This window comes from Helianthus annuus, chromosome 3 (assembly GCF_002127325.2).
Source record: "Helianthus annuus cultivar XRQ/B chromosome 3, HanXRQr2.0-SUNRISE, whole genome shotgun sequence".
Taxonomy (NCBI): Eukaryota; Viridiplantae; Streptophyta; class Magnoliopsida; order Asterales; family Asteraceae; genus Helianthus; species Helianthus annuus.
The window spans coordinates 65,251,480-65,264,478 of NC_035435.2; the positions used below are offsets into that span (position 1 = coordinate 65,251,480).

Genomic DNA, 12,999 nt, shown 5'->3' on the forward strand with positions numbered 1-12,999 from the left:
GTTTGAGTCAGCAAGGATACAATCCTAAAGGGTCGGATTATTGAAAGATAATTAATTAAGTTGTTAATGCATAATGTGGTAGGCCCCTCTTTTGAAGGCGACGTTACCCTCGGCTAAGTAGTCTGAGTCAGCAGGGATACAGTCCTAAGTAGCCGGGTTAAAGTTTTAATAGTAGTTTAACTTATGAGGGGATCAAAAAGTTTGGACCCCCGCCATCCAATACCGTTGGGTATTAAAGGAGGTCCTACTAAATTGACCCAGATCCTTTGTAGGATCTATACACTGAACAATGGCAAGACTCTTACCAAACCGTTCCCTTAACTCCCGACCTGTCATAGAGTGTCGGGATTTCCAAGATTCTTTATTTAAGTTTTATTTTTATTTATTTACAATCCTATTCGTCATGATTTATTAAAAACGTTTCATAAGATAAATTACTTATTAGGGCATAACATGCCTTTTTAAAATTCCATTTATATACAAGTTCACATACCTCACGGGGGATCACTCAACACTCGGCCGAGGGTGTATTTTTAGTTAATCACTCGAGTGCGGCATTGAACTTACTCCTACCATAGGCTTGCCAAGCAATCAATCCTCCTCCTTTTTAACTATATACCTTTGTAAATATCAAGAGGACTTTTTGGGTGAAGGGTTAGGCTTGGGCTAAAGGTGGGTGGTTGGGTTAGTGGTTAGTAAAAGGGCGAAAAGCGTAAAAAGCATCGGTTTTTTTCGAGACTTTTTATTTTTCACAATTTTAATTTTTTATTTTGATGAACCATTTCTTTCAAACAAGGTTAATTTTGATGAACTTGTTTGTTTATTTGGTTTCATCAACTCTTTTTTTTTTTTTTTTTTTTTGAAAAGTCATAAGAAAAACTGAGCTTTGTTTCTAAAAGAAAGGGTTAAAATAAAAAGGTTTAGGTGGGTAAAATGGGTGATTGTTTTGGGTTAAGAAATGAAAAGGTTTAGGCTCAAAGGGGTTAACTAGGGGGATTTTGGGTAGGTGGTAAAAAAAATGAAAAATAATGGTGTAGAAAGAAAAAAAAAAGGGTTAGTCCTAATGCCTCCATCATTTAGTTACTTTGGTTTAAGTTGTAAGGACCGGGAATGCATTGTCGTGGCAAGTTCTAGAGTCGTACGAACCAAGCGGCTATTCACACAACAAACGAAAAATGAGCATTTAGTGTAAAGATATGTATTTGTATGCTCAATAAAGGCTCAAAACTCACTTTTGTGGGAATGGGTTTTTATGTGATTAAGTATATATAATCAAATTTTAACTAAGCTTGTCATGCCGTTTCATAATTTTCTTATGTTGGTTCTTTTTATCACGACGCTATCGGTTGTAAACTTGTAAAAATATAACCTTGTTAGAACTTGAAATTCCCAACTTAAACTTAGACAAATAAAAAAATGAAATTTTTTTGAAAAAATTTGGGGTGATTAGCGGTTCCAATATAGTTTTGTGTAAGGCTTGTTAATTAGGACTTGCAAGATTCAAAGTTTTAGCATCCGCCCCCCCCCCCCCCCACACTTAAATTACACATTGTCCTCAATATGTCCCAAAAATAAGTTTTTAGGTTGATTGAATGTGTAAAAGGGAGTTAAAAGCAAAATTTTATGTTACTGGCACTCTGGACACGGCCCCGTGGTGACCGGGCACGGCCCCGTGTTCAGGTGCCAGTGACAAAATTTAATAAAGAGGAACAGAAGCCTGGACACGGGGGCGTGTTCAGTGAACACGGCCCGTGTCCAGTTACCTGAATTGGGCGATTTCTGCAGATTGTGCAGCACGGGGCCGTGTTGGGCGGACACGACCCGTGCTGAACTTGCTGTAATGAAGAAATTTTTGTCGGATGGCCCTGTTTTTGTGCATGGGGTGATGTTTCTCGTTTCCCTTGTCATCCTTGACCATCCTGAGTGTGTTTTATTCCTGCAAATTAAACTAAAAATTAATCTAAGCTAAACTAAGGATAGTTCCGCGGAATGCCTCCCTGGTGCGCCACGTTTATAAGGGTCCTTGGCTAGACCCAAAGTGAGGTCATATATTTTCTGAGCGGGATGTTTTGCATCCCATGTTGTACCGTCGGAGAGCATCATCCAAACTCGAATCAATGACCTACATGTAATTGACCGGGTCATCGTCCTCTACTCTCTTCCCAACTCCAAACTTCACTTCCTTATCCCCAAACTTCAAAGTAAGTGTTCCGTCATTCATGTCTACCACTGCTTGCGCGGTGGCTATAAATGGCCTCCCTAGTATGAGGGGGACTTCGGTGTCCTCTTCGATATCTATTATGACAAAGTCGGCTGGGTAGATGAAAATGTCGACTTTGACCAATAGATTTTCAGCGACACCTTGTGGGTATTTGACGGATCTGTCGGCAAGTTGTATACTCATCTTGGCAGGGCTTGTTTTTCCTAGGCCGAGTCATTTGAACATTGATGCAGGCATGAGGTTAATGCTAGCCCCAAGGTCGGCTAGTGCATTACGAACGGGGGATTCCCCGATCGAGCAAGGAATTGTGAAGCTTCCAGGATCAATCTTCTTTTATGGGAGTTTGTTGAGTACGAGGGCGGAGCATTCTTCGCCTAAGTTAACTAATTGCAATGATTCAATTTTCATTTTATGAGTGAGGAAGTCCCTCATGAATTTTGAGTATTTAGGCATTTGAGTTAGGACTTCGATAAAAGGAATATTAACATGCAATTGTTTTAGTAGATTTTCGAATTTTGCGAATTGCTCATTGGTCTTTTGACGAATTAACCTACCGGGGTATGGAACCGGAGGAGCCTTGGTAGGCTCTTGAATTAGAGGAGAAGTCTTCTCTTGTTGGGGCGGTGTTCTGCTTCCCTCAGTTGGCGGCGGTGGAGCTTCTTCGGAACCCACGGTACGGTTTCTTAACGTTATGAGATGGACTTGTGCTTTTGGGTTTGTTTCGGTATTACTTGGTAATGCGCCTTGTGGTCTCTCGGAGAAATTTTGAGCTAATTGATTTATTTGTTTTTCAATGTTTTGTATACTAGCTTGTTGATTTCTAAAATTCGATTCCAATTGTTGAAATCGATCCGAGTTTTTCTTTTCAGCGTCGGAGATGAGGCGAGATACAGTATCTTCAAGCCTTTCTCGTCCACCTTGTTGTTGAGGGAAATTTTGTGACTCATTTCTTGGTTGTTGAAAGTTTGTTCGTTGGTTTAGACTTTGTTGGTTACTACTATTGCCGGGTTCTCTCCAACCAAGGTTAGGGTGGTTACGCCATCCTTGGTTGTACGTACCCGTTGGAGGACCCGACGGCCTAGGTCAATTATTAATGTAGTTTACTGACTCTGAATGATCATCTGTTTCTTTCATACAACTCCAATTTTCATGTGGCCCACCACACCCTTCACAAGCCATAATCGAGACCGTTTTTGTCATTTCTAACTTTTTGATTTTTGAAGAAAGGGCCTCGATTTGGGCTTGTAAAGAAGTGTTTTCATCAACCTTATGGGCGCCCGGGGCAATAGATTTATTGCCTCGGGGAGTGTGCCACTGAAAATTGGTTTGAGCAATTTCCTTAATTTGATTGTATATTTCATGTGGGCGGCGATTACCCAAAAGTCCCCCGGAGCTAGAGTCAAGTGTTTGTCTTGTGTGTGGCAACAACCCATTGTAGAAAGTGGATACTTGTTGCCATACCGCAAGACCGTGATGAGGACACTTTCGCAATAGCTCCTTGAACCTTTCCCAAGTTTCATATAAGGATTCCCCATCCTCTTGTGAATATGTATTAATTTCAGTCATTAATTTAGCCGTTTTAGCGGGAGGGAAATACTTATATAAAAATTTTTGGGCTAGTTCATCCCAGGTGTTTACCGAACCAACTGGGAGGGCGTTAAGCCAAGCTTTTGCTCGGTCTTTTAGTGAAAATGGAAACATTCGAAGGCGGGTGGCGTCATTTGATGCTCCATTGATCCGAAAGGTATCACATATTTCTAAGAAATTAGTAATATGTAGATGGGGATCCTTGTCCGCAAGCCCATGGAAGGTTGCGGAGTTTTGAAGCATTTGTATCAAATGTGGCCGAAGTTCAAAGTTGTTAGCTTCAACATTCGGTGCATTGATAGCGGCGCCGAGATTACCCACGGTGGGTCGTACGTAATCCATGAGGGTACGTTGGTCCGCCATTGGAAGTGGGTCCCCCGAAACCTTCTCTTGGTTTTTAGCTTTAAGTCTTTTTCTGAGAAAGCGTTCGGGTTCTTCTAGAGGTTCTTTTATGTCTCTACTAGAACTGGAGCTCATACACTACGTAGAAGGTTCAGATGTGGTGTCCGGTTCCAAGTCCTGCAATAAAAACAGAAAAGAATGTTGGTCAGGAAGTTCACCACGGCCCCGTGCTCAGTGAACACGGCCCGTGGTCGGAGATACAACGATTGTTTTCTGGATCCCTGTTACTGGAAAGTTGGACACGGCCCCTTGTTGCACCGACACGGCCCCATGCTCAGCTCTCTGTAACTCGGAAAATAAAAACTGCTAGTGACACTGCTGGCACGGCCCGTGTCTGTCCAGGCACGGCCCGTGCTGAGCTCTGCAGAAGCTGAAAATTTAAGAAAATCCTAAAAAAATAAAAATAAAATAGAAAAAATGATTAGGCCGTTGATTCCTAACTTTCTTAAAATCCTTGTGTCCCCGACAACGGCGCCAAAAACTTGATGTGCGTTAGGTGTAATATAATTTAGGTGTATATTTTAAGCCCTTTTTACACTTTTTAGCCAAGTTTTAAATTTATAAACACGATATTCACTAACACTAAACACACATATTGGCAAGTGCACCCATCGTGGACGTAGTATAGTGTTGGTAAGATACCGAGGTCGTCCAAGGACACAAGAGCTTTTAGTACCGGTTTATCCTCAACGTCTAATCAACTTAAAATGTTAGAAAAAGATTTTTAAACTAGAAAAATAAAACTAACTAAAATGCTGAAAAAGAAAATAAAAGTAAAAACAGATAGACAAGATGAATCACTTGGATCCGACTCGTGTTTAGTGTAACCTTTGATTGTTTTCGCACTTTTGCACTTGTTTAAGAGATTATCTTAGTTATTGTAGTAAGCCCCTCTTTTGAAGGTGACGTTACCCTCAACCCAGTAGTTTGAGTCAGCAAGGATACAATCCTAAAGGGTCGGATTATTGAATGATAATTAATTAAGTTGTTAATGCATAATGTGGTAGGCCCCTCTTTTGAAGGCGACGTTACCCTCGGCTAAGTAGTCTGAGTCAGCAGGGAAACAGTCCTAAGTATCCCGGTTAAAGTTTTAATAGTAGTTTAACTTATGAGGGGATCAAAGAGTTTGGACCCCCGCCATCCAATACCGTTGGGTATTGAAGGAGGTCCTACTAAATTTGACCCAGGTCCTTTGCAGGATCTATACACTGAACAATGGCAAGACTCTTACCAAACCGTTCCCTTAACCCCCGACCAGGTAGCCAACATACCTCCATATAGACCGTGGTGATATGAATGGTGAAAATCTTTTATTTTATATAGACAGTAAAATAATGCCAAGACACCACGGACAAACGATAAGGAAGAATCACCTCCAACATAAGAAACTAGTAATTAAAGTCATTAATACAAAACCAATCAAAAAGTGCAAAAGATTAAAAATAAAAAGTATTACACTAAACACTTGTCTTCACCAAGTGATGTAAGAGACTTAGGCAAACATGGCCTTTGATTGTCAAGAACTCTTACGATCAATCTTGGATCCCGAGATGACTCACACACTCTATGATGGACAATGGATGATGGTGGTGGATGATGGTGTTGTGATGGTGGTAGGTGAAGTGTGAGAGAGGTGGTGTGCCAAGGGATGAGTTGCAAGAGCTCCAAGCACTCCTATTTATAGGCTGAACAGCAGCCTGGGCACGGCCCCGTGTCTATCCGACTCTCTCTCTTCATTAATTGCAATTCGCAATTTCATGAAATGCGTCTGCAACAGTTGACCACGCCCCCGTGTCCGCTGAGCACGGCCCCGTTGTAACACCCCAACCCGGAAGGGCTGACGTGTCACAATAACGGTAACATAAACAAAAGTCATAATTCCATTTATTTATTTGATAAGGATACAACCACACGACTATTAAAATTGAGATTAATATACAAGCGGAGACATTCATCTTAATTAACTAACATCTTCAGATTTATTCCTAGGCTTTATTCTTCTCTCTTTTCCCCTCCCAAAGTAACCTGTGGACCGGTATATACAAAAAGTTTACGGAATGAGCCGAATGCTCAATACGGAATTTAGGCTCAAATAACAAATAATGCTTTATATGAAATCTTATCCGGATAGAACTTTATGCGAAAATGATACGATGCAAGAACAAAATTTCATCATCATATCTTACGGATGTACCCATGAGCAAATTAAAACGTGACAATACACAGGTAGCTACTCCTGCATAATTATCACATGAGATGGCGAATTGGCATACCCGTTATCCACCTCCTTATACTTAAATCCTAGGACCGATCCATACGCCTCCTAATAGCCTTATGTACCACACTTGTACTTAAGAGACGCCGTGAACTGATCTCTCCGTCACGGATGGAGCACATGATGTCGATGCCGCAACAACATGCTCGTGGGACACTCCACGAGAAGCGATACTCAGGGTATCAGAGTAAAAATGGTCTTATTCACATAACTTATAAGACTTATTTTCATAACAAAACGGAACATATATTGGAACATGCGATAATGAGTATAACAACATAATACTATCCCATGACATGAAAGCTAAATTAAATGATTAGGATAGGAATCTAACGGACTGTCAAATGAATCGATAATCAAAGACGTGAGGAGATTTTAAAAGATATAGTCATTTAGTGGTTTACAACAATTTGAATATGAAGCAATAAAGGGTGGGGTAAGGATCCGTACCTTAATAACTCCAAAGTGAAGCTACCTTGTGCTAATCTTTTAGATTTATATGGGCAGAGTTTAGACTACTGATTAATTGTCACACCCCCAAAATCCACCCGCGGAGTACCACCGCTTGGGAGCGTGACGTGACCAGGATCAAGCCATCAATCATATCAAACATAGCATTTAATATAAAAGTAAATAATGTAAATCATCATGACATGATTGATGTTTCAAAAACCAACATCATTTAAGTAGCGGAAGCATAGTTTGTAATCTCAAAATAGTTATAAGTTCGAATAATGTTCATGATTCGTATCCCACAACGACCTGCTCCTCCCTGTGCAAGCTCCATAAAGTACCTAAGGTCCTGCAAGGCATGCAGCAAATAATCAACAAACTAGTTGAGCGAGTTCACAGAAAGTAAGTTCATAACATAATGCATAAGTATAGCTAGTGGGGGCTTCCCATACTAGTGTGTACTAAAGGTGGGGGCTTCCCATGTTCATCCTGATTAATGAGGGCTTCTCATTAACGGTACTTACTAGACTAACTTCCGACCATGTGTTCTTCTTTACCGAGAACAGGAAAACGTACAGGATCACGTAGGCTTTACGTGACGTGCCCTTCCCCGAGGACAGTGGTACGCGTGGGGGCTACGTAGGCTTTACGCAGCGTGGCCTTCCGACCTGGAAGCCAGTAGATGGTATTGGGTTACGTAGGCTTTACGTAACGTGTCCTCCCGACCCGGGAGACATATGGCAAGTATACTGGGTTACGTAGGCTTTACGTAACGTGTCCTGACTAACCTGAGGACGATGGTCTATAGTCTGGTATATGCGTAAGTACGAGTAACTCCTTTTTGCAATAACATATCCAACCCAATTCCCAACCCGGGAATCCCATGCCTTGGCTGTGTGAACTCACCTTGGTTTGCTCGGCAGATACACAAGGAATATAAGTAGCAAGTAAATGGTCAATCACGTCCTATCATGGTTATTATACGAGTCAGGTTCGTATATAGCACGTATATAGTAAGCACGTATAGTCATGGCAAACATGTACGCACGTAAGCAGATAAGACATAGCATGTGAGGATCCAATTGTCTAAGTCCAACAATACCCGACCCAATAGCATGACAGCCTAGATTCTCATTCGGTCCAAATAGTAAACGTATACCGGTCCAATAGCAAACAGTCCACAATTCAAATCGTTGGGCCCAAATGATTGGACCCGTAACAGTGAAGGCCCAAAACAGTGTATGTGCAACGGTGGTCTCGACTCGCAACGGGGTTACGAGTCGCAACGGGGATCTCGAGTCGTAACAGCTGAATACGAGTCGCAACAAGTGGTCTCGGCTCATCATGGTTTGGTTACGAGTCGCAATCTGACTCGCAACCATGATTGCGGCTTGTGCTGTTTGTGGTCTCGAGTGGGGTTCCGACTCGCAACGAGTGACACCGAGTCGCAACCGTGTGTGTAACTGGTTTCCATAATTCCTGTAACAATCTTTCCGTGATTCTAGCAAACAACTTAGGCAGTTTCACAATTTCGATCAATCAACAGTTAATTCAGATTTCATGCATATTCATAACAATTCAAGAACATCGAACCAGTAATAAATCAGTAATTATGCATATGAACCATAACTTTTAACATTCAATTAGATTAATCCTTGAAACATAACTATCCCGTAGCCTATCAATTCTAACACCCGAACCAATATGATAACCGATTACTAGATCATGCATTCAAGAACATATACGACAAACCACAACCCGAATTATAGCACATAACCATGGATAAATCAGCATCATACCATTCCGGTTTCGTGACTATCTAACCGATTAACAAGATTATCACACATTTCAACAACTATCCGAATGGACATGAAATCACGCATAAACCACATGTTATCTAACAATACAAATCACAACCACACTAACCAGATTAAGGAAGGAGAAGAGGACAATCCGAATGGAGATGTTCTTGCCGTCGGTTCCAAGCACACGAGAGAAGGAAATCGCCTAGGGTTTCTTGTGTGTGTTTGTGTTTTGCAAAAGTAGTAAATCAAGCCCCTAGTTCCGGTTTTGTGTTGCGAGTGGGGGAGTGGGCCGAGCCCAACTCGGTTACCTCATGGAGTCCGATTTCAAGTGTGGCCCAAAGGGCTTGTGTGGCCGGTTTGCTTTGTGCGATCGGTTTTAGTGTGTGGTTTGGGTTCGGCTCAATTAACATACAAATATATAACACAATACACATAACGACGTTTCATAAACCACATGATATCCAATAGTTCAAAATGTCACATAAGCACGTAACGTTACATTAAAGCAAGTCTAAAGTTCGAGTTGTCACATTATCCCCAACTAATTGGAAATTTCGTCCCGAAATTTTGGTATGCACTCACTGAGGAAGCTAGGTACGTTATAGCGTTCACTGGTTTTCCTGGGGTGTCACATCCTCCCCCCGTTGATCTGGAATTTCGTCCCGAAATTCCGAAGTAGTAGCTTCGGCCTCAGTAGTGGTAGCACTGGTTTCGAATAACTGGGGGTACTTTTCTGTCATCCTGTCTTCGCGTTCCCAGGTATACTCTGGGCCACGCTTGGAGTTCCAACGAACTCGAACAAGAGGGATTCTCTTGTGTTTGAGGACCTTCACATCCCGGTCCGTGATTTCCACTGGTTCCTCGACGAACTGCAACCGCTCGTCGATCGTGAGTTCCTTAAAAGGAATGATGAGGTTTTCATCTGATAGGCACTTCTTTAAGTTCGATACATGAAAGACATTGTGAACTGCCCCGAGTTCAGCTGGTAGGTTCAACTTGTAGGCTACCTTGCCAATCTTTTCTATGATTTCAAATGGTCCGACATACCGCGGATTTAGTTTGCCCCGTTTGCCAAAACGAACCACACCCTTCCAGGGTGAGACTTTCAATAAAACCCGGTCCCCGACCTCAAATTCCAATGGCTTTCTACGCTTGTCCGCGTAGGCTTTCTGACGGTCGCGTGCTGCCGCCATGCGTTGTCGTATCTGTGCAATCTTTTCGGTGGCGTCCACTACAATCTCTGGACCCGTGATCTGACTATCCCCCACCTCTGCCCAACAGAGAGGTGACCGGCACTTACGCCCGTACAATGCCTCGAATGGAGCGGCTTGTATGCTGGTGTGATAACTGTTATTGTAAGAAAACTCCACCAAAGGGAGGTGCTTTTCCCAGCCGTTGCCGAAATCAATAACGCATGCCCGAAGCATGTCTTCAAGTGTTTGAATCGTACGCTCAGACTGCCCATCCGTCTGAGGGTGGTATGCTGTGCTCATGTCTAGTCGTGAGCCAAAGGATTTATGCATCGCTTGCCAAAGTTCTGACGTGAATCGTGCGTCGCGATCCGAAATGATAGATGTGGGCACCCCGTGCCTCGAGACAACTTCTTTAAGATAGACGTCTGCGAGAGTGGAGAACTTGTCCGTTTCCTTAATCGGTAGGAAGTGTGCAGACTTGGTGAGTCGATCCACGATCACCCATATCGTATCGTTCCCACGCTGGGATCTGGGTAGGCCGGTAACAAAATCCATGGAAATTTCTTCCCATTTCCACTGAGGTATCTTAGGCTGCTGAAGTAGACCAGCTGGTTTCTGATATTCGACCTTGACTCTCGCACAGGTCAAGCATTTTCCAACATACGTAGCAATGTGGGCCTTCATACTAGGCCACCAATAAGTAGTGCTGATGTCGTGGTACATTTTATCCGACCCTGGATGTACCGAATAGCGAGACTTGTGCGCTTCATCCATTACAAGTTCGCGTAGACCGCCATAAAGTGGGACCCAAATCCGGCCCGTTACATAGTAGGCGCCGTCTGCCTTCCGTTCCATTTGTTGTCGTGAGCCGCGTAAGGCTTCAGCCTTGACGTTTTCGGGTTTCAGTGCTTCTGTCTGAGCAGCTCGTATCTGTGCTGGAAGGCTAGACTGAACCGTAAGCTGTAGCGCTCGCACGCGCCGTGGTAAAGTGTCCTTTCGACTAAGGGCATCAGCCACAACATTGGCTTTGCCTGGATGATACTTGATAGCGCATTCGTAGTCATTAAGTAACTCGACCCACCGTCGTTGACGCATATTCAAATCCTTCTGCTTAAGAACATGCTCGAGACTCCTGTGATCGGTGTAAATCGTGCACCTGGTACCGTACAGGTAGTGTCGCCATATCTTAAGCGCGAAAACAACAGCTCCCAGCTCTAAGTCGTGCGTCGTGTAGTTGCGTTCATGAACCTTGAGTTGACGAGAGGCGTAAGCGATAACCTTGTCGCGCTGCATTAACACACATCCCAGTCCCCGAATGGATGCATCACAATAAACCACGAAGTCATCTGTGCCCTCTGGCAATGAGAGGATAGGTGCACTGCAAAGTCTATCCTTTAGGTGCTGAAAAGTAGTCTCCTGGGGCTCTCCCCAGCGATAGGTAACACCCTTCTGTGTCAGTAACGTAAGCGGCTGAGCAATCTTCGAAAAGTCTCTGATAAACCGTCTGTAGTAACCTGCCAGACCCAAGAATTGACGTATTTCCGTTGGCGTACGCGGTGCAGGCCAGTTCCTGATCGAATCTACCTTGGATGGATCGACATGGATCCCATCCTTGTTCACTACGTGGCCTAAGAAGTGGACTTCACGAAGCCAGAAGTCGCATTTAGAGAGCTTGGCGTACAACTGTTCCTTCCGAAGGAGTTCCAAAATAAGGCGAAGATGCTGCTCGTGTTCCTCCTGACTCTTGGAGTAAATCAGAATGTCGTCGATGAAAACAATGACGAACTTGTCGAGATAGGGTTTGCACACCCTGTTCATAAGATCCATGAATACAGCAGGCGCGTTCGTTAACCCGAATGGCATGACAAGAAACTCGTAGTGACCGTAACGAGTTCTGAAGGCTGTCTTGGAGACGTCCTCATCCCGGACTCTCAGCTGATGATACCCTGACCTCAAGTCTATCTTCGAATAGTAGCACGACCCTTGCAACTGGTCGAATAAGTCGTCGATGCGCGGAAGAGGATAACGGTTCTTCACCGTTACCTTGTTCAGTTCACGGTAGTCGATGCACATCCTGAACGTACCGTCTTTCTTTTTCACGAAAAGTACTGGAGCTCCCCAAGGCGAAGAGCTTGGTCGTATGAAACCCTTTTCCAAGAGTTCTTGCAGTTGTTTTGACAGTTCCTCCAATTCTGATGGAGCTAGGCGATATGGTGCGCGAGCTATGGGTGCTGCCCCTGGAGCAAGCTCGATCTGAAATTCGACCTGACGATGAGGCGGTAAGCCAGGTAAGTCTTCAGGAAACACCTGAGGGAAATCACGTACGACTGGAATGTCTTCCAATTTCTTTTCCTTTGCTGATGCGTCTGTAACAAGAGCCAAAATGGCTGTGTGCCCCTTACGTAAGCATTTCTGAGCCTTCAAGAAAGAGATGATGCCAACCACAGCACCACTCTTGTCGCCTTGTACTTCGAGAGGTTCCTGACCCAAACGAGGAATGCGAATAACCTTTTCGCTGCATAAGATTTCTGCCTGGTGTTGGGAAAGCCAATCCATCCCAATCACGACGTCGAAACTACCCAAAACTATGGGAATGAGATCGATAGAGAAAGCTTAACCAGCTAGGATAAGATTACAACCCTGAACTACGTGCGTGGCTTCTAGACTTTTACCGTTAGCTAACTCTACTACATGTTTGGTGGGTAAAAGTGTTGGTGCACGTTTTAGCAGTTGACACATTTTCACAGACATATAGCTTGTATCCGCACCCGAATCAAATAAAACAGTAACGTAAATATTGTCGAGGAGAAACTTACCCATAACAACGTTGGGATCGTTCACTGCGTCACCTCGACCTAGCAAGAATGCACGACCACGAGCTTCATTGCCGTTGTTGTTGTTGTTTCCACCGTTATTGTTGCCGTTGCCCTGGTTGTTATTGTTGTTGTTGCGGTTCTGGTTCAACTGAGGGCAATCGCGTTTGAAGTGACCTTCAGCCCCACACTGGAAACATCCCCGGTTTCCACGCTGTGGCTGCTGCTGCTGCTGCTGGTTTTGTGGAGC

The 12,999-nt window shown here is 43.6% G+C and overlaps 1 non-coding gene across 1 annotated transcript; it reads left to right on the forward strand.

Moving 5' to 3' along the window:
- The first annotated feature begins 3,686 nt into the window (after window positions 1-3,686).
- LOC118490844 lies at window positions 3,687-3,793 on the forward strand. The gene has a single exon (XR_004890069.1). It is a non-coding gene; the product is annotated as a small nucleolar RNA R71 (small nucleolar RNA).
- Window positions 3,794-12,999: the final 9,206 nt, after the last annotated feature.